The 22,014-nt window shown below is 30.9% G+C and overlaps 1 pseudogene; it reads right to left on the reverse strand.

Annotated features, from left to right (window-relative positions):
- Positions 1-205: 205 nt before the first annotated feature.
- On the reverse strand, positions 206-2,143 carry LOC126735675 (uncharacterized; annotated as a pseudogene).
- Between the last annotated feature and the right edge of the window lie 19,871 nt (positions 2,144-22,014).

The raw sequence follows: 22,014 nt of genomic DNA on the forward strand, positions 1-22,014 counted from the left end.
AATTTAGCTCTGCGATAGCACCACAAACTATCAATGGAATTATTTTGCAAACATGTGAAGCTATAATAACAAAATTGCAAAAATACATTCAGGTAAGGAAATATGTTTTATGTTATCAGAAAAATGTAAACAAAGGTATTCTAAATAATTAATGGTAATACATTTTTATTTGGCCGAGTAATTTGAAAAATATGTAGCAACACTGTCAGTTGAACTTGAAAACTGCTCGGTTTGCCCTTGTGGAAATGTCGGTAGTAGTTACAAATGACCAATTGGACCTTTCTAGCTGCTGAGGTTGGTGTTGAAAAGCTGCTGATGTATTTAAAGGTTGATTGATTTTTACGGAGTTTTTATGTAAGTACCTAACTGTCCTTCAAACAAAATATCGTTGATCGCTTTTTTTGCATAAATTTCTTGCTCCGAATTCATCTTTTTTAATTCATTCCTCCATATTATTCCGATGTTTTCATATTCATCTGAGCGTTGTAAATACTCACTTGCCAAATTTAGTTAATGTTTTTGAGAGGCCATCGATTGTCTTTTTGCTGGCAGTCGCTTTATAGCTGGTTTTGTCCTCTGGTTAATATTTACATCTTCCTCCTAAAACAAAATTACAACATTTTTATAAAACTTAAATAATTGAAAGTAAAGGGCGAAAAAACAGTCTGCTATTTTCACAGATAATATTTAAATACTTTTGTTGCTTTATGCTACAGCTACAGCTCCTTCAAATTAAATGCAATTTTACTAATATGATTATCTTTATAATTTTAGATTTCAAAAAATTCTGAAGAATGGTTTACCGTTGCCAAAGGATTTGAAAACAGATGGAATTTTCCATATTGCGTTGGCGCCATAGACGGCAAGCATATTGCCATACAAAAGCCAAATGGATCTGGGTCTGAATAATACAACTATAAACAATTTTTTAGTATTGTATTAATGAGCATCGTAGATTTAAATTATGAATTTATTATAGTCGATATTGGAGCTAATGGACGCATGTCAGATGGAGCCGTGCTTGCAAATACTAAATTTGGACAGTTGCTGGAAAATGAAGAAATAAATCTCCCTCCTCCAAGAATATTTATTACCCAACAGTAATTGTCAATTGTCATTTGTTTTTGTGGGGGATGAGGCATTTGCACTAAAAGATAATTTTATGAAACCTTTTCTACAAAGAAATTTTACACGAGAAGAAAGAGTATTTAATTATAGGTTATCTCATGCCCGATGAATTATGGAAAACACGTTTGGTATATTCGTGGCGCGTTTTGGATTACTTTTAACGACAATTAATTTATCCCCTGAAAAAGTACAAAGAATAGTTTTAGCTTGCTGCTATCTTCACATCTTTCTGAGTCGCAAAATGAAATTCCAGTATACAGATATATCAGAAAGCAAAAATTCCGACAACAGTACAAATATTAATATGAATAAACCCAGTTACATTCCCTACAGCCCTTACGAGGACGAAACGCATCAATTTCTGCAAAAAATGTGAGACAAAAGTTGTGAATACTTCAATGACGAAAGGAATGTCTCTTGGCAGGACATTGTTGTTTAAAATTGATATGTAATATGTAATAAATAAATAAATAAATAGGACTTTGTCTTTCACTTACCTCTGCCTCTGATGTATTTTGCTCATCCATGTCCAAATTTCCTTCCGTCTTATTTTGCGATGTTATTGTAGAACATACCTCCACAGGGATTTCTTGGTCTTGCAAAAAATTTTATTTCTTGAAATACTATAAAGAAGGTACATAAATATCATCAGTGCTAGTTCCAGATCTGTAGGATGCTTTTATCTTTTTAAGCTCTTTTCTGTAATTAGTTCTTAAAATATATATCACTTTTTTACAATTTCTTTGTCCGCTTCTGGGTCAACTTCTTTATATTTTTCAACTAATACTTTATATGCATTATTTTTTAGGTTTCTGTCACTGTATTCTGTACTTTTAATTTTCCATATAGCTGGATATTCACGATATAGTTTCAAAAACTCAATGATAAATTCACGGTCTTTATTACGCTTCGCCATGGTGCCGTTAACTCAAATGAACTGACCAAAATAAATAATTGTACAATCTTCTCCCTACACGCACAAATGATGCAATATTGCGCAATTAATTTCAAACACGTTCAATCTTTTTTCAATACTTGCGCGGTTAAGACAATATTATCTTCAGACGCACAATAATATTGGGCAAACCTAATATTGTGCAATATAATTGAGCGTCTAGGGAGGCCTTTAGACAAAGAATTACTTGTTCTCAATGGTTTATTAATTAAAAAACAAGGCACAAAAATGACAATGGTGATATCCCGGCATGAGAGAATAACGGTTACCTTTTTATTTTTAACAACAGGTTGATCTTTAGATTGTATCATATAGATAGCTTATGCTTCTTTAGTGTGGATGATTTATTTTTCCGTCAAGAATAGACTTATTAAAGCGGATTATTCAAATTAGTTTTTAGCTCCTTTTCGTGACCTTTAGTTTTCTGGTTGCCCTGCCCAGACGAAATCAAAAAGTAGAAACAGGTATCAGCAGGTACCATCTTTACTTCTTCTGCTTTCCGTCGTACGGAATATCTCGATAAACTTATCCTTTTGCGGTTAAACTATTCGTGCTAGCTGCATTTCTTTAAAACGTAAGTAATATTAAAAGTAGATTTATCTATAAACTTCCATTTTGAGAAAAAGCTTTTTAAAACTTTCCAGACTAAAAATATATCACAAGTGTCGGATACATCTTTGTCGTGGTGACTCTATATTTAAGATTAATGTTGGCTAATAAAAATTTAAGATTTGGTTTCTATACCTTTATTAAATTTAACAGTTTTTTGCAGAAATCAAAAAGGTAAGAACATAGTGAGTTGTAGTTTTATTAATTAAATTGTTGTAATTTCCGATTATAAAACCTCTTGATCTACGTTATTTCTTGTTGGCAACTTTTATACGAGGCAAATTGAATTTTGAGTATTTCCTAAAAACTACTAAGGAATTTAATTCGAATTTCTGATTAGCTACAGCTTAGTCGTTCCGGAAATAAAAATGGATTTTCCAAACTTTTGATCGGACTGGAGATTCGGAAGTAGCACATCGAAGAGTTTTTAAGACTTTTAAATGGGATATTACTTCGGATAAGAATTGATAAAAGTAAAAAAAGTAGCTATAACATTTATATTATGGTTTTAAATAATAAATCGGTATATATATAAGATAAAAGGAATACCCCGGCCAAGGATAAAAGGAATACTCTATAAGTTTTTTGGTTTTTAAAACAAAGTTTAGTTTGTAAGAACTCTAAAATAAGTTTTTGACATACCTATTCAGTTTTGTCTGTTTTGGTAAAAATGGAATTGCAATAATTTTTTAATTTTAAATGGGATACCTAGTAAACATGTTAACATATTTTGATAAAAACGGAGATACTTTTACTTTTTAACATTTTGGTTTAACCTTAGGATCCGCCAAAAATAAACTTAAAAAAAAAGCAATTAATTAAATCACATAAAAGCACTTAATAACATAAATTTTAAACTAAATAGTAGTTGTTTCTATTACTATCTTATTTAAAAATAAAATAATAAGGCACTCAATATTCCCTTAAATATATTCGCACAAGATATAATACTCATCGTCCTAGGAAATTAACCGAAAAAAAAGCCTAATATTTTGTCAGCCAGTTATTTTTTTTGCATAAAAAACGGCGCCACATACGAAACAAAAGGTGAGAGAGGTTTTTTGCCACAAATTGAACAAGAAAATTAAAAATTATTTTTATATAAAATACCCGTATGGAGATGATATATAATGGAGAACATAAAATTCTTAATTGCAAGTCAAAAAATTCGCGACAAACTACCTCTTAAGAGGGTTTTAAAAATAGATAGAGATTTTTCATGTAGAATCACGCCCTGAAGTTTGTCGCACTTATTTTTTAACTCTCTGTTTATTTTTTTACATTAATTATTTAGGTTAACCGCATTTATGACATTAGATACTATAAAATGTCCTTGCACCAGATGAATTAATTTGAAATTAAATATATACACTTACTTAAATGCAAGATAATTAATGATTTTTATTGATAAAATAGCCACATATCCAGAGCCAGAATTCTACAATTATTGATTGTAATTAAGAGTCGGCTTGAACAACGTTGTAACTCGCAAATTTTATAAAATCGACTTAATCATGGAATAACGTTGTATGGCACCTAAAGCAACTGTATGATAGAAGAATATCCCTCTCTTTTTAAATATCCCCCCTTAAATCAAATATTTTGGTTTGCCATTTTGCCGATTTCCGCGGAACAAAGTTGTAAGTAGCAGCGCACGAGATTGTTTGGGCGAATATTGTTACATTTTTGACGTCATGTCTGTAGTAAATTTATCGGATTCATTGCAGAATACATTAAATCGTGGTAAAAAACGCAAATCTAACATTACTCAGTGGCAAAACAATTAGTCAAAGTTAGCTAGAGACAAAGGAGAAGAATATCTAAGTAAAAGAAAGAAGATGATGCCGGCAATGGTCCCGCCAGAAGAGGTAAGTCGAAAACGTTGTAGCTGTTCTATTTTGGCGCGGAAATTTAACTGCCATGCGTTCGCAAGGTTTCTATAGTTTGCTTGATGAAAAAATGTAACTGTATTGTTTTTACTGTGCAGACTATGTACTTAAGAGTTCATCATTTTGTTGAAAAAGTTAGTACCTACATATTTAGCATTATAATTTTTTTAATGTCCTTATGTCATTCATAATATTACTAGTAACATATCAATTTTCATCATCATTTTATTAGTGCCTTTATATAGACATATTCTCTTGCTTTTCAGAATGTGGTGTGTCGCTGTAAAAGGGGATGTTTTGCTGCAAAGCTAGAAGGCAATAAACGTACGATTTTTTCAAAATTCAGAAGTCTTACTTATAATGAACAATCCCAATTTCTCGCATACCAATGTATTAAGATACGTGAACCGATAAGGCCAAAAGTTATAAAATCAACCAAATCCACGCCGGAAGTGTACAGTTTTTTATACTTTTTTTAAGATACGATTTTGCCAAAAAACTGTCACAGATACCCTTAGAGTAACACCCCGAAGAATACAAATGTTAGTAGAAAAATTGAAGAACAATATTGACATTAAAGATTTCCGAGGACGTCATACCAATCGGCCACATGCTATTCCAGGAAATGTCAAAAAGTTGATCAGGGAACATATTTTGTCTTTTCCTAAACAGGAAAGCCACTACTCACGATCAAAAACTCATACAGAGTTCCTGTCCGAAGATCTCAACTTAAAAATAATATATAAGCTCTTTTGTGAAAAATATCCAGAGCATAAGAATATATCAATCAGGACATACAATGATACATTTTCGAAACTGAATCTAAAATTTTGATTACCTCGTTCTGATACATGCACATTTTGCGACAGGCATTATATTAATGAGTTACTTATTATATTGGGTATTACGTCACTTATAGCAAAAATCAATTTAGAAATTTTTATCTCACACGCTCAACAATTGAAAAGAAGAAGAAAATAGACTTATTCACGTATTTAAAAGAAATATGAACTTAAATCTGTAACGATACCGTTCGATATACTTAATTTAATTTAAGTTCAATAAGTTTTAAATACAATAATTTACTTGAGGTATAATAGATTTTTTATATACCTAGGAGCTGAGGTTCAATCTATTAATCTCTGAGCTCGTTTCTTCTTTTCAATATCCTACCTAACTTTGTTATGAATATTACAATAACACGGACAGATGTCTGGGGCAGAACAATAACTGGCGAATCATTACAACTTTAAAACTTTTGGTGGATCAAAAATATTCCACAGAAGTGCATCAAAAATTTTTGTCAACTAGACACAGCTTCCTGCCCTGCGATAGGGACTTTTCTTTAATAGAAAAAAAGAAAAAAACTGCGAAGGTTTTCGTGCCATTTGAGTGGGGACCAGGCATTGCCAACGCACGGGAAAGCAAGCCTTTGTATGTCTTGTGCATGCAAAGGAAAGATTTCAAAGATTTGAGAGATTTGGAAAAAGCTCTTTACAAAAATGCCAAATTTAAACTTACGGAATCACTATGGAATAAAATTACTTCTGAAGACCCAAATACATTGTTTACAAGAGAGACTCATAACGTTCTTTGACCCTGGAAATATATTACCATCGTGAAAAATATTGCAAAATATAAGGCTACTAATTTACCTTTTTCCAGCATGGCAAATTTGCCGTTGGCATATGATAGACCAATACCTATTTCGGCTGCTAAAAAAGGTAATTTTATAGATATGTGTCAGTATATGAATCCAGTTTATCATCCTTTTTACGAAAATTTGTTAACAGAATGAGTATTATTTTCCCTTACATGTTTATATTTACAACATAATATACTATCAGCCTACTTTTAGTATTAAGATTATTAATGTATTTTTTGTTCTACTGTCATTTTTTCTATATTATAGATATTGAAGTAGAATACAGTATAGATTTAGTTATTAGTCTTACAGTTAGTTTTGTTGGTTTTTACGTAAGGCAGACTGAAAAATAAAAATATATTAGTTCACCCTGTTTTTTATTTTTTATCCCAGACTTTATAGTGTATTGAAAAATGCGCAAGTTATAGAGAAACGTTGTAAGTTACAAAGCAGTTATAACGTTATTCCAAATTTTTCTTGTAGAAAAGACTAAACTATGGATAAATCGTGTAAATTTAAGCCTAACAGCATGAAACAACGTTGTTACTGTCATGATCATGCAACGTTTTTCCATTTTAAATTTCAAAAAAAAGGTATATAGATTTTTGCTCCTCCTGAAAAGTTGAAACAATGTAAGTTACAACGTTGTTCGAGCCGACTCTTCAATTAAGGAAAATAGAATTTTTATGCAAATGCTCCATTAGGGATAAAGTAAGGTACTCATCAGGGTAATATGGGATATAGACTATTTATTAACGAAAATCATATTGCTGTTTATAAAAAAAGTATTTAATTAATTTAGAAAAGACAGATATTTAAATTTCTGGTTAAAAATCATAGTATCAAACTAATTAAAAAGAAATATTAAATTTTTTTGAAACCTATCCAACAAAATCAAACCACAAATTATACTATTGTCATTAGCAGAACATATACAAACAGAGTCATATTTTGATAAAATTGACATAAGGTAAGAACAGTGCCTTAGGGATTCCCAATAGCCATTTCTACTACCTAACGTAGCTGCGATTTTTAATTTTCTGGAAAGACTTACTACTCTAATATTTAAGTTCAATAATTTTGAAAGCAGTGTTATGGTTCTACAATATCGAAAGTACGTGCTAAATCAATCAATCTTTTTATTGTTAGGATACAAAACAATTATTTATAAAATCCAACATCTTCCAATCCCTTATTTCCAAATTCCTTACCTCAGCCATACTCCTTATCTTCTGACCGGAATATAATATAGTTTGATCAAAAAATAAGGTTTATTACCTGAAATAGTAGTTTTGACAACGCTAATGGGTTCGACTTGGAAATGGTTTGGCAAGAATTCGTGCTAAGATGTTACCAAGACCAGCAGGAGCCCTATTCTTAAATGACCGAATTTAATTCAATTCTATAATGATTTAACTGTTTTTAAAGAAGTTGGAGAAACTTGATTAACTTTCTACTGAATTTATATTATTTTCTGAATTGGTTCCTTTAATCTCCATCCTGCTTTCCTCTTTGCTTCCTTGAGAAATTTCATGTGAGAACTCAATAATTATGCAATTATCTTCAATTACAGATTCTTTGATGATATCTGGCTCTGTGCCTTTATGGCTATTAAATTTCACTATAGGATTTTCTTATTCTTTTATCTCTAGTATTCTTTTAGTCGATTTTAAACCATCAACTGTAGGTTCAGTCTCTGACACTGTGCCTTCCAGAATATCATTATTTATCTTTGGCAATAATTTTTCAATTTTTGTCAGCAATTATTTTAACACTGTCTTTACGTTGATCGCACGAATCATTCAGAACTTCCAAGATTATTGGACGTGCTGCTTGTAAATCCATCACTTTATTTTTATTTTCTTTCTTTTCATCTGAATTTATTTCGATATTAAGGTTCTGCTACTTTTTCTACTTTTACAACAACTTAATCTTGGCAAGGTTTATTAGTGTATCACAAAACTCTCTTACATTTTTATTAGTATTATTATTTTACAGAAAGAGTTTTGATGTTTTAGTATTGGTTTCAATTATACGGGGTGTTTCAGAACTATGGGATTAAACTTCCGGGGGTTGTTTAGTGCAACAGAAGAATCTATTTAAGTATAGGAACTCATGTCCGGAAATGCGTCACTACGCCACTATGGCCCTAAGACGCGTTAAAATTTATAAAAAACATTAATTACCCAAATAGGATCTGCTGCATTTAGTTTTACCTATTGTACCGGGTGTCCAAATAAGAAAGGACGCTAGCTGTATCTCGAAAACTATTCATCGCACAGCGCTGAAAAAAAAATTCTTAAGAAAAGTGGCCAAAAAAAATGGCTGGAAAATATTTACAAGTTCCTAGGACTACCACAAGAGGGCGTAACCGCACAGTAATTTCAAAAAATTCAAATTTTGTCTAAAATAGCCAGTATTAGGTACCATTTTGAAAACATCGAAATAATCATCATTATTTTTGCCTTAATTTGGCTAAAGAATTTTCTTCATATCTCCAAAGAGAAGGATGGGGGAAGATCATAAATAATGCAACTTTTTAATCGCCCTGTACTCAGATTCTTTATTTAAAGTAATTCAAGTGGGTACTCGTTTAAAAGGAAATTCAAAGGGCTTTCAAAATATGCACCTGTCAATGTCACTTTGTTTCAAGTCGTCAGAAGGCGTTGTTTAACAGAGACTGGGTTTTTAGAGATTTTCTCTTAAAAGTTAAACGCAATGATATGATTTTTTCACTGCGGTTTCGAAGACTAAAAACCTACTAACAAACCAGTGAAAACCGCGTTTCGATATCTCCATTTGTTTTCGAGTAATTTTAAAATAACCTATTCTTCAAATTTTAAATATAAGTACCTATAATTAATTTAATAAATGATTCAGAATTAGCAGGAATTGACAGATTAGATAAGTCGGAATAAGTTTGTCTCAGCGTTTTTACATATATTGAGTCGCATTAATATACAGGGTGATTCACGGTAGATGGCCTATTAGACGTTTTAGGCGAATGGCAACGCCGACCAATCTAAAAAAAAAAGTTACAAAAATTAAACTCCCCCGACTTGATAACAGTTTATTTCAAATGCAATCAGAACTCAACGAATGCCTCTAGAATAATATATATGCTATGCGGTATCCGGAACAGAGACATTATACGAAAAGGACATTTTCAAGATTAGCTACTCGGTTGCGAGAATATGGCAGTATCCATTTACGTCTTAACAGAAGACGTCGCTCTGAACGATCAGAAGAAAATATTATTAATGTGCTTGCTTATATTGGATTATACCCTCACAAAGGAATAAGGCAAATTTTATTGGATTTGGGCATTACGAAATCAACTGTGCATAACATTTTAAGAGACCACAGGTTTGTTAAAAAGTTGATAATTAAATTTGACTATTACTATCATGCATATCATATAGTGCTGCATCAGGAATTAACAGGAACCGATTTTGATAGACGACTTGATAATTGTAACTGGTTTAGTAATATGATGGCAGAAGATCCCCAGTTTGTCTCAAACATTCTATGGACAGACGAGGCAACTTTCACCAGTGTTGGTAGTGTCAATTTACACAATATGCACTATTGGGCTCCCACAAATCCCCACTAGATGAGAGAAGTGCAGTATCAGGGTCGGTGGTCTGTTAATGTCTGGTGTGGGATAATAGGGGGAAGAATTATTGGTCCATACATTTTTAAAGAGGTCCTCAATGGACACACCTATTTAGATTTTTTACAAGATCACTTGCCTGTACTACGTGAAAACATCCAATTCAAACCCGTGCAAGGATGTTTTTACTGCACGATGGATGTTCCGCGCATTTTGCAATAAATGTGAGAAATTTTTTAAATTTAAGGTTTCCTCGTAGGTGGATTGGTCGAGGAAGTATATTTCCTTGGCCCCCGTGATCTCCTGATCTGACTTGCCTAGATTTTTATTTGTGGGGCAGACTAAAGGATATCGTTTACCAAACCAAACCTACAACACGAGATGATATGATAGCCAGGATCAGAAATACGGTAACAAGCATATCAGTTGCCGAAGTGGGGGCTGCAGTTCACGTTACTTATCGAAAAGTACGCGACTGTATTAGTATCGATGGTGGACACTTCAAATATCTTGAAAGAAATTGATTTAGTTATATGTTTTATTTTTATTTATTTTATATTTAGTATTATTTGCGCTATTTGTTATAATTGTTTAGTCAGAAGGATTTTGAAGATTGAATAAGAGGTAAACGGATACTGCCATTTTCTGCTAACCGAGTAGCTAATCTTGCAAATGTCCTTTTCGTATAATGTCTCTGTTCTGGATACCGCTTAGCATATATATTATTCTAGAGGCATCCGTTGAGCTCTGATTGTATTTGAAATAAACTCTTATCAAGTCGGGGAAGTTTAATTTTTGTAACGTTTTTTTTTCAGATTGATCGGCGTTGCCATTCGCCTAAAACGTCTAATAGGCCATCTACCGTGAATCACCTTGTATATTAATGCGACTCAATATATGTAAAAACGCTGAGACAAACTTATTCCGACTTATCTAATCTGTCAATTTCTGCTAATTCTGAATCATTTGTTAAATTAATTATAGGTACTTATATTTAAAATTTGAAAAATAGGTTATTTTAAAATTACTCGAAAACAAATGGACATATCGAAACGCGGTTTTCACTGGTTTGTTAGTATGTTTTAAGTCTTCGAAACCGCAGTGAAAAAATTATATCATTGCATTTAACTTTTAAGAGAAAATCTCTAAAAACCCATTCTCTGTTAAACAACGCCCTTTGACGACTTCACTGATAAAAAAGTGACATTGACAGGTGCATATTTTGAAAGCCCTTTGAATTTCCTTTTAAACGAGTACCCACTTGAATTACTTTTAATAAATAATCTGAGTACAGGGCGATTAAAAAGTTGCATTATTTATGATCTTCCCCCACCCTTCTCATTGGAGATATGAAGAAAATTCTTTAGCCAAATTAAGGCAAAATTAATGAAGATTATTCTGATGTTTTCAAAATGCTACCTAATACAAGCTATTTTAGACGAAATTTGAATTTTTTGAAATTACTGTGCAGTTACGCCCTCTTGTGGTAGTCTTAGAAACTTGTAAATATTTTCCAGCCATTTTTTTTGGCCACTTTTCTTAAGAATTTTTTTTTCAGCGCTGTGCGATGAATAGTTTCCGAGATACAGCCGGCGTGCTTTCTTATTTGGACACCCGGTACATGATACCATAACAGCAATTGTTTAAAATTAACGCTTATCAATTTCAATTCTTAATGTCATGTTTAAAAATTGTATAGCCTACAATTTTTAAACATTTATTGCTAATGGAAAACTTTACCAATCAAGAATTGCCGGATATGCATTTGGCATACGGAGCGACAAACTGCAATGCACGAGCAGCATCACGGTTGTATCATGAGAGTTATGCCGAACGACAGCATCCTGAATACAAAAAGTTTATTGCGGTTCATCGCCGGCTCACTGAGACAGGCATGTTTAAGACCAAGATGCATGATACTGGTGTTGCTCAAACCGTAAGAATGGTAGAATTTGAAGAAGAGGTTCTTCAGCGAGTTGCCGATGAACCATCAAATAGCACACGTGACGTCGCTAAGAATATGAATAGGAGTAACGCTTCAGTCTGGCGGGTACTACACGAGCAACAACTCCATCCTTACCACTTCTAGAAAGTTCAAGGTATGACTGCAGTCGATTACCATCCTAGAGTTCAATTTTGTCGATGGCTTCTGGAACACATCTTTGCACAACCAAATTTTTTACGATATGTTTTGTGGACCGACAAAGCCTCTTTCACAAGAGACGGTATTATTAATAGTAGGAATATCCATGTTTGGGATGAAGAAAATCCTTATGCAATTTTTCCAAGAGAACATCAGAATCGTTGGTCTGTTAACGTTTGGGCAGGCATTATTGATGCATATTTAATTGGGCCATACCTTCTACCGGAACGGTTAACAGGACCTATTTATCTGCGTTTCTTGGAGGAAGTTCTCCCAGAACTCCTTAAAAATGTTCCAGTAAACGTTAGACAGCAAATGTGGTTTCAGCATGATGAAGTGCCGGCTCATTTTGCTGTACAAGTACGCAAGTATTTGGCTTAGCAGTTTGGGCACCGTTGGATTGCCAGAGGTGGAGCAGTTTTTTGGCCTCCTAGGTCACCCGATTTAACGTCGCTTGATTTTTTCTTGTTGGGACATGTAAAGTCTTTAGTCTACGAAACTCCAGTAGAATCAGAGCTAGACTTAATTGGACGAACAACAGCAGCATTTGAAATCATTCAAAACGAGGATCAAATTTTTAGTGTAGTCCGCCGAAATCATGTGCGGCGTTTAAATCGGTGTATTGAGGTTGCAGGAAGACATTTTGAACAATTGTTGTATTGGTATCATATACAAAAGGTAAAAATAAATGCATCAGATCCTATTTAGGTAATTAATATTTTTTCTAAATTTAAACGCGTCTTAGGGCCGTAGTGGCGTAGTGACACATTTCCGGACATGGGTTCCTCTACTCAAATGGATTCTACAATTGCACTGAACAACCCCTAGAAGTTTGATCCCATAATTCTGAAACACCCTGTATTTAAAGAAGCACGAGTCACTTTAGGTTGGTTATCCTCATCTTCACTTTCAGTTTTATGGTTGACAATTCCTCGTTTTGGTTTGTCAGTAGGTTCTTTAAGTACTGGGGAGCCTTCCAGGTCCTTCTTATATCATGTTTTAAATTATTTTTTAAAAATGTACACTCAAAACATGTGCACTTTTTATCATTTGTTCTATTGCTTACGATTACGATTTAGCGATTTTGCAATATGCAAAAAATATTCAAAACATATTTTTTGACGACTGCTACATAAAGTATGCTAATATACTTTTTAATAAAGAAACAGGTTCACTTGATCATCAACGTTATTTGTTTCGGAATGAGTACCTATGGCGCCTTCTAAAGTTTATTCTTTAAAACATGAATTAAGGTATCTGGAGATGAAAAGCGAATGCATTTAAACTAAGTTGGTAAAAGAAATAGAAACAAAACTAAATTAAAAGTCGTACAAAAACTTAAATTTGAAATACCTGAGGACTTTATTCATTATCCTTCTATTAATTCGATATTTGTTAAATAATATACTAATAGGAAAATAGTATATATTGACCTGAATTTTGACGATTGCATGTTCCGCTATTGAGTAGTTTTGATTTACAAAAATATTGATGTAATATAACTATTACTAATTTATTTTTACACCAAAATATTGCCTAATTATTATTTGAATGTTTTAATTAAAATCTAAATTCATGTTAATTACGTAATTAATCTGGTTTATAATTAGTTAAATCTAAAACATATCAAGAGTCTTTGAAACAGATATTGTATAATGAAACAAAGATTTGTCAAGCTCCAGGCAAACTGAAGAGAAGTGTACCTCACCTTTGTTTGCATGTAAATTTTAGCGTTTGCTTAATTTTAACCCTTAGAGGGAACATCATGGTTCGTTAATCTGAAGCGCTCTCTTTTCTTTTGCATTTATACATTAATAAAAGCAACCAGCTTTAAGGAACAGTACTTTTTAAATTAAGCTTTTTGTATACGCAATTTAATATAGGAGTAATTTGATTTTATAATACGCAAATTATATGTTAATTATTATTATATGTTAATCAGTAGCAATTGTAATTATTTTAGGAATAGAACTGCCATGACTATAGATACTCTTCACTTTATGTAATGATTTAGTTTATTTAAATAGATTTTTAATTCTCATATCTATTTCTACAGGTATACATATTTTTATGAAGATTTAAAAAAAAATTATCTTTTCTTTGCTTTACTACATTAATGTGACAGTTATAATATACTACTGCACTCTGAATGGCTTATTGCTGACCAATAATACTCGCTTAATAAAACGCCCTGTTCAATATAATATTTAATAATGGCAATAACCCTAAATATGAACTGTATGTAGGTCTTTAAATGCTAGAAAAAAATATTTTAAATAAATAAAAATTAAATCAGTTTTAGCCGTAGGACTAATAATTTGTTTTCTGCAAAAGCCTTTACTGAAAATATGCAATTCCATGTAGCTACGGTCTTTTTAATAAAAACAGTACAAACAATCAATAAAGTGTATTTACAGTTAATATTTTATTAAATTTAAAAAGAAATCACTTCCAGGTTCATAGAAAACTGTTTATTAATTCCGGAGTAAATTTAATAGATTTTTTATTTTTGTTCTTTTATGTATTTACTGGAAAAATATATCGTTTGCAGAACGGAATTATATTTGCTATATTTTTTTAAGCTATGCTTGATTAATGCCTGAAATTTTGAGAAATCTTTTCTGATTTTCTTATCCTGAGAAAACTTCTTACCTCGTGGGAAATTCTTATATGAAGTGGGATTTTATACCTTAAAAATATTAGTTCTAAAAAGGATAACTCATCCCAAATAAAATAATATTTGCTCAACGTTTTTCGAGTATTATGTATTTTATGATTACAAAAAGAAATATTGGTAAAAAAAAGTAACAAAACCTCAAAAATATAAAAATATATATTTTTTTAAGGGTGACTTATATGTGAGAAAATTAAATCTAAAAAAGAAAATAATCAGAGCTATTATTTTAACATAAATATACAGGACATAATTACAACGAAAATTAATTATGAATTACAATTATCGCAGAATAGGAATTAAGTTTATTGCAACTAGATTTTAAAATAATTTACCGAGAGAAGTAACGCTTTTAGCAGCAGAAGTTCGCGATAAACAAAGCAATAGCATTTTACTTAAGACCGCTTAATGTCTGGAGAAAAGTACATTTCAGAAGAAGTTTCAAATAAAAGTTACTTGATATTATGTAGGAAAATAAATGATAAAATATATTTTCGGCCTCGCTCATCTTTTCAAGGGCATTTTAAGAGCATAAAAGTTAAAAACAAAATTAATTAAATCAAGTCATGTTTGCTTACTTTAAACGCTTTTTTTAATTTTAAGAGTAAAAGTAATAAGATTTTATTTTAAGTTAAAATTTTTCCAAACTTCTTCTCCACATCGGTTAATCTGGCCAAAGCAAACGAAAGGGGTATAAATGCCGTCTAATGGCACCCAACTTGTTACTATGCTCGTTGCTTTGAAAAATTCAGGTGTCAGTTACAGTTTTTTTTTCATTTTGTTTAGTGTTTACTTAGGTTTATTTTGTCAGTGTTAGCTATCTTAATTATATAAAATTGCACATGGGGCATTTTATATTATCTGTATAATTAATTTTTTTTAGTTCCTACTATCCGATATGTGCTTATATTGCTTTGAAGTACTACTAGGTGTTTAAATGAAAATAGCTCTCAGCTGTATCCAGGAAGCATTGGTCAAGCATCCTGTCATAAAAGGTAGTGAGAAATTGCTAGAAATTTAATCAAGCTTATGGAGCTGCGCCTAGATGGCGCAATTTCTATATCGAAAATAGGAGTTTAAAAAAATCATATTTAAATAAAAAGTATTAAAAATTATGGCACCATAATTTTCTGTACATTTAGATTTTTCTTTATTTCAATGATTTCATCCTACCTGCTAAAATAAAGTACTGGTAAAGGTTAGATCTTTTTTTTTATATATAATGACCTACGGATTTGGTAATAGGAAGCAAGCGCTAGCTATGTTAAGCTTATTCCTATTACCTTACGTTTAAAAGTAAATACCTATATATTTGATCTTATAAAAAAATATTTTTTATTTAAAAAAAAATTATGAAAATGATTTGTTTAGTTTAAGCTAGTTTTATAAAGTAATAAAATCTTAAAAATTCACTGGAAATCAGTTTTGATATTTTTACCAAAAAGCTTATAACATAAAAAATAAGTGTTTAACTATTTAAATTTTAAAGCACGGTATCAGTAGGGCTCTTGATTATGACCCGTAAAATAAGTAAATTAAACGATTAATTACTTTTATAAATTTACTGTTATAATGGTAATCATCAAAAATGCCATAATACCAGATTAATTAATAAGTGAAATATTAAGACGTTTGGACAGTACATCAGAAACGAAAGTTATTCTAGGTTGTCATTTATTTAAATACATATTTGTACAATTTACTATCAATAATAAAAACTATAATGTTATGAATCCAGGATGTCCGAGACAATCCACCCGGAGAATCTTGAAAAATATAATATTTAGCTAAAAATGGCCAAACACGTCAAATTTAATATTGAGGGGGACATTTCTTGACAGAATTGCGTTTCTTTGGCGTCATCCGCTCACCCCCCAGAGCACCTATGTTAATTTTTTTAAATAGGAGTAGGGGTCGAGTGAAACCTTAAATTAAAGGTAGTTTTATTCTCTACATTTATTTTTTTTAATTTATCAATTCCATCTCAAGAAATCAGAATAAACTTAACATTCATTAAAAGTTTAAATCTTAGAAGATTGAAAGGCTAGAAGTAGCATGCCATGGAACTATGGGCAGGTTTGTTTGCTTGCAACATCTCTGATGCAATGATGCCAAAGACTCATATAGAAATGGCAAAAATCACTTTATATTACCATAAAAATTTTCAGTTGTTTCCAAAGGCACAAAACAATACTACTGCTCACCTTTAATAAAATATCAAGCATTTTTTTACATAAAATATGATAAGATACTCTATATCGAAGTCAATATACAACGTTAAATAAATATAAATAAAGTATATTAGAGAAAACAGTAATGGCATTGCAACGCCGCTCGTTGATTGATTGTTGATGTCACCGATACAAGCACTCTCTACCAGTGACGTCGTCAACAAATATTTACATGATAAATATTTATTAATATTATAGATTTCTTAATAAATTTCTTAAAAGACACAAATTTTGATTGAAAATTTGTATTGAAAAAAACTCAGTTTTACATCATTTATTTTATATCACATAATATATACTTCTATGGTGCTGACTTTTTCAGGGACAGTATTGCTTCAGCGGAAAGAGTTAAAACTATAAAGATGTTCAAATTGTGAAGGAGTTTTGTGCAGGTTTTTTATAGGTTATAAGATTTTTATTATGAATATTTAACATGTACAATGGTTTTGAGACATTTAACACTGGCCTATATAATATCTTATACCAATTATTATGTCATATCAATTTATACTAAAAAACAAAGCTTACCTAAGTACTTTTACAAGTCATTTAAATATGTAGTATGTTGGGCTTTTTCAATAAACATGTTATTATTTCTTAAGTATTTTAATAATGACTTGAGGCATCTAATTCGATTTCTTTGGCACAAATTTATTTCTTGCAATCTTCAAATTTTAATTTGTTGTCCTTTATTTTTTTCCATAATTTTCCAACTTTAGCTTTTGAAACGGTGGAATAATCAGTGCTTAAGTCCCCAGGATATCATTTTGATTTTACCCTAGAATAATGTACCTAAAAATATAGTATTACCAAAATTAAAAAGAAAAATTAAAAAAAGTGTATTATGATATTCCAATTGATCAATAAAATTTATGTTATTATAAAGGATCTTTGTAATATCATACATTTGATTAATTGCATTTAATTAAACAAATATAACACAATAAAATACTATATAAATTTTAAATAAGATATATAGAATAAGATGATACATGGCATAAAACTCTTATTTGTACTTAGAGAAAGAATTGAATAATAATTTTTAAATGTGCTATATTAATATCTATTTTGAGTGTATTTTTACCTTTTCCTTGGCAGAGTCAGGGAATATATGGCAGTTAAACGAAAACGGCTTGGATGAGAAATAGTAATTTTTGACCTAGACCCCATGGTTAGTGTAGAACTATTAATCTCAGATGCAGTTATTATTGATAATGAATAATCAGATCTGTAATTATACAAAATTTGGTGTATCAAGAATATTAATCTATTTTAATTATCCATACTTGTCTATATTAGTTTTACTCTTTGTACTATATACTGTTTTGGAAGCTAAAGAAGTTTTTGCACTCTTTAGGAAAGCTACCCCTGCAGCTTTGAAGGGTAAATCACTTGGTAAATTAACTGAGTTACCGGCTGATGTGTTTTTAACCAGCACATCGAAAATCCTAGTAAAAAAATACTTTTACACACATACCTAATTTAATAAGTATTAGGTATAAATAAAGCTTATATGAGTAACACTAATACTATTTGTGACGAAGCTGTATGTTTTACAACACAGCCCAAGCACAAGTTTTAAAAGGTTGTTTTTTTAGCTTACATAATGTAGTAAATAAAAGCATTTAAACCTTTATCAATAATTCTAAGGTAAAATATAGCCATACTCTATAAATATACTAAAAAATATATTTAAAAATAGTTACCTTTGAGGTAGAGCTGATTTTTTTAATAAAGTCTGGCTACTGATAATATTATCTCCCTTATACAATAAGAAATCACTGCTAAGGATGTGATCTGAACAAACAAATACGTTCTTTTTAATTGTGTTGATTTCCATTGATGAAATCCATTGTTCCCTTTGAGTATAATCATTAGGCAATCTATAATAAGTATTTGATATTTAATCAGAAAGCAAAAAAATTTCAGTAATAAATTAAAATGTGGTGCCAATTACTATATATATTATTGTAAGTTGCAATAAGGTAAAACAAAAAAAAAATTATCGACCAAATTTTAGGGAAAGACAAAATTAACTTAATACATAGATATCAATTAAATAAATTTCAAAATTCTTTAAAGGCAATAAAAAATTAGTAATTTCATCTATCTACCTAATGACTATTTTAAAAAAAACATAACTATGTATATATAGATAGGTACATAGGTATTATGCCTTTTTTCTGCCAAAACAACAAAAAAAAACATAAAATCCTGTAATAAAACCAGGGACAAAATTCTAGTTTTATATTTTTTATAGCCTATTAATAGATGAATATGTACAAAAAATATTTATATTTAAAAATATAAATATTTTGGTATTTTACGCACACTTTCGCATTTAAGTTTCCCCCATTTTACGTTTATGATGATGGTAACCCCATGATGTGATGTTATGAAAGTATCGGTACTTACTTTTGAAAAGATCGGCTTGAATCACCTTTTTATCATGATGCGGCACAAACGACACAAGTTTTTGCCATCCTAGCAATTTAAAAAAAATACTAAAATGTGGCCTTTTTCCTTTTTAAACCAAAAATAAAAGAATATACACAAATCCCGAATATAAACAAAAAGCCGTTTGAGAGATGACACTACGCGTATGGCTCAGGCGCTTTAGCTCCAGTGTTGTCGCTTCAAATTTTTTAGAAGCAGTTTTAGGGAGAAGAATGTTAATAATTTTGTTTTTTTCTTAAGGATATTTCATTTATTTTCAAAATAGGTTAATTGTAGTATTTATATTTTTTATTTTAAATTTTCCTATAAAATACAACACCAATAATAGTTAAATTAACGTTATAATGGTTGTTAAAATATAGGTAAAAAACAAATTTCCCCCGTTGCAAATTTGTGTCGACTTGACAACAGAGAATCGGCTAATATGTTTGTAAACAAAACACCCCTCTTGCCACTGTGCACATGTTGGACTCAGACAAAGTTGTGGTTTACTAATTCTATCCTTTCAATGTTCTAAGGTTTAAATCTTGTTTTGCTGCAGAAATTTGTTGCCTGCATAATTTTTTTTTTTAATTATTCACGTGTTATGTCTAATTAAGAAAAAAAATACATTCCGAAAATTTAAGTTATTTTGACAAAGCGTCAAAATATGCAGTTAATACCTACATAATATTTCGATACTTTTCCTAGTTTAGTTGGTTTCATTTTGGCATCAGTGTTTTGTTAAAGTAAGCAATAACAACAGTAGTATGAAATATTTGTTTAATCTAGTAATATTGATAACAATGGTTTATACGCTGCAAAAAAGAAATGGGTTGATGGGTCTTTATTATCAACAAAATTAGTCTGCTAGAGCAGCACGTACTTTTAATGGTGGTCATTTGTATGAAAGGGTAAATCCTTATGTAATGGATTGAATGGGGAAGATTAAAGAAACAGGGTCAGTACAAAACAAAAAAATAAAGATCAGCGTCCAGTGTGCATTTACAGTGTTGGGTTATGTTGACATGAAACCTAATACATCTGCTCGAAAAATTGCTACCGCATTTGATGTGCCTAAAGGTACCGTTCATTAAGTTTTAAAGCTACAGAAATATTATGCCTACAAAGTCAAACATAGTACAAGTAAATTATTTTGATCGTCGTTAAATCATGAGACATTTGCTGTACAATATCTGTTTCTCGATCCAATGCTCCTTTTATTTACATGGTGAAGTCAGTAGGCATAACTGTCGATACTGGAATAAGACTAATCCTCATTTATTTCGAAAAATACATACAGAGCAACCTCAAAAACTTGATATATGCGATATCAGGGATAAGTGAATGATCCCTCATTTCCGAGTCGGTGTGTGCAATTGCCATTTGGCAAGAAATCTATGATAATAATAATAAACGTCTTTTATTTATTAAAAAAAAACTACAATTGTGTGAATGTCATAAATACATTTCTATAAAGATATAAGAGAGGCGAAATCGAGCCGTGTGGCTATTCTTACTTAACCTACCTAATCCCTCTAAAATAAAAACAAAATGTTTTGCATTTTATTAGCGAATAGTTTTTTCAAAGTATGCATATATAGTAGAAAAAAAAACGGCAGACGATTACCGTTTCCAAAGAAGAGTGAAACTATACCGGAATCTCAAATGAAATTGGCAATTTTTATCCCCTATAAAGGGTAAAATTTTTAAAAATCCCAAAATAAATATTGCGGTCACAACTAACATCTCCAGCCATCTGAGAAGAAAGTAAAATCGCGTTCCTCCAAACAAAACAAAAAAAAACTAGAAAAACTATAATTGAACGCAAAACCTGTATAGAATGCTGAGGTAAACAAAAGCTGAGATGAGAAAAAGAACGGAAAACAGCGCATCGGCTACAACTGACAACAAAAAGCCAGCGGTCGACTGTCATTTCGCCAGTCAATTCAAAAGTAAGTAACAAAAATGCTCTACAAAAATGGTTTATAATCTACAGAAAATCCCTTCGCAGAAAACCACTATTTCCATAGGGACAACAAGAAGGAGCTTACTATAGTTGGATGAAAACTAAAAGAATAGAGCCCACAGAAGAATAAACTCAATAGACGCCATTTCTGCTCATAATAAAAATAACATATTTATAGCTATTTGTCAAGGACTCAAGACATACAACTATCCACAACCCTTAATGGACATTTTTTAAATGATTCTCAGGCTTTTCCAGATAGTAAGTGTGCAAAGAGCAAGGTGAGAACCAACAAGCAAAAAAGTCTAAGGAATAAAAAATCTACTGAGAAAAACAAAGTACAATAAGATAGCCTTTAGACTTTAAAAGAGGTTAGACTTACTGGAACTACTAATACTCTAGAACAATACCAGAAAAATGTGTGAAAATCATAAATATAATAATTTTTTAAAGCCCGATGGAATAGTTTCGAAATATTTAGAATTATCATTATTGTTTTGGCCGAAAGAGACCAATAATTTTAGGAGAATATGACAGTCAAAGCAAACAAGTATACAAATTCTAGAAAATTAATACTACAGGAATAATATAACCTAAATTGGGGCCAAAATGGGGCTCTCAAACAAGATGTTTACTTAAAAAGTAAACATTATAGATAAAAACCAAATATCCAGACGTAAGTAGAACCCAAATAAACCCTACAAATCAACTTTAACTACAGA

The sequence above is a fragment of the Anthonomus grandis genome, chromosome 4, assembly GCF_022605725.1.
Source record: "Anthonomus grandis grandis chromosome 4, icAntGran1.3, whole genome shotgun sequence".
Lineage (NCBI taxonomy): Eukaryota > Metazoa > Arthropoda > Insecta > Coleoptera > Curculionidae > Anthonomus > Anthonomus grandis.